Source organism: Chiloscyllium punctatum, chromosome 5, assembly GCF_047496795.1.
Source record: "Chiloscyllium punctatum isolate Juve2018m chromosome 5, sChiPun1.3, whole genome shotgun sequence".
Classification (NCBI taxonomy): Eukaryota; Metazoa; Chordata; class Chondrichthyes; order Orectolobiformes; family Hemiscylliidae; genus Chiloscyllium; species Chiloscyllium punctatum.
In genome coordinates this window covers 57,974,448-57,975,883 of record NC_092743.1, presented here as the reverse complement: position 1 = coordinate 57,975,883, position 1,436 = coordinate 57,974,448, and the positions used below count along the sequence as shown (strand labels likewise).

The 1,436-nt window shown below is 40.6% G+C and overlaps 1 pseudogene; it reads left to right on the top strand.

Annotated features, from left to right (window-relative positions):
• Positions 1-1,103: 1,103 nt before the first annotated feature.
• On the top strand, positions 1,104-1,222 carry LOC140477524 (5S ribosomal RNA; annotated as a pseudogene).
• Positions 1,223-1,436: the final 214 nt, after the last annotated feature.

Here is a 1,436-nt window from a genome sequence, read left to right as displayed (position 1 = left end):
ATCAATCTAGTAAATCTCCCGTGAACTGCCTCCAATGTATCTAATAACCCTCCTTAAATAAGGAGACCAAAACTTGATACCGATCCAGGATATGATCTCACTGATGCCTTCCATAACTGAAACATTATATATTTACTTCTAGATCCAATTCCTCTTGTAATTAAGGCAAGCATTATACTGAAGCATCCTACTTCTGGGTCAGAAGGTTTGGTCTTAGTTCTATCTGCCATATAGGTGTATCATAACATATACAAACAAGTTAGCTAAAAGAAAGATGATTCATGCCCTAGAGCTCACAGAACTCTCTGCAGTCATTCTCAACTAAAGTTTGTTTATTCAGTTTTTTCATTCTTCCCGTTAAAATGGACAACTTCCCATTTTTCCATATTGATCTATGAGATTTTTGGCCACTTACTCAAACTAACCACGTTTGTCTGTAACCTCCTTATGTCCTCCTCACATATACTTTCATACATCTTTGTCTCATCAGCAAATATAGCCACCATCCTCATTCAAGTCATTTACATAAAAAGCTAAAGACTCAGCACAAACTTCTGCAATACTTCACTCATCACAACCAGCCAATCAGTAAGAGATCCATTCATGCATATGCTCAGTTTTCTGCCAGCCAGCCAATCTTCCATCAATGTGAATGTGTTATCATCTACACCAAGAGTGTCTCCTTTGTATAGTAACCTCTGTTATGGCACCTTGTCAAGTAACATCTCGTAATACAAACACAGTACATTTTCACACTTCCCTTCATTCACAGCACATGTTACTCCTTGAAATGAGCTCTAATGATTTGTTTAAATAGATTTTGTAAAACCATGCTGACTCTTCCCAATTATCTGGAGCTTTTCTAAGTGGCCAGCATTCTTAGTGTTTGATTCTAACACCTTCCCCACCTGACAACATATATCAAGTTTACTGGCCGACAGTTTCCTTTTCCCAGCTTTCCTACCTTCTGGAATACAGGACAATATTTGCTATTGTAAAACATAATGGATCCTTTCCAGAATTTTTTTCTTTCTTCGTGGTGACAGCACATAGCTAAAGTAGTAATATGTAATAAATTTTAAGTAAAGCTGAATTGACTGACAAGAGACAATCATACTAGTCTGAAAACATCCGATCTCGTCTGATCTTGGAAGCTAAGTAGACTCAGGCCTGGTTAGTACTTGGATGGGAGACTGCCTGGGAGCACCAGGTGCAGTAGGCTTCATGTGGCACGGTGGCACAGTGGTTAGCACTGCTGCCTCACAGCGCCAGAGATCTGGGTTCAATTCCCACCTCAGGTGACTGACTGTGTGGAGTTTGCACATTCTCCCCATGTCCCCGTTTCCTCCGGATGTTCTGGTTTCCTCCCTCGGTCCAAAGATGTGCAGGTCAGGTGAATTGGCTATGCTAAATTGCCCGTAGTGTTAGGTGTAGGG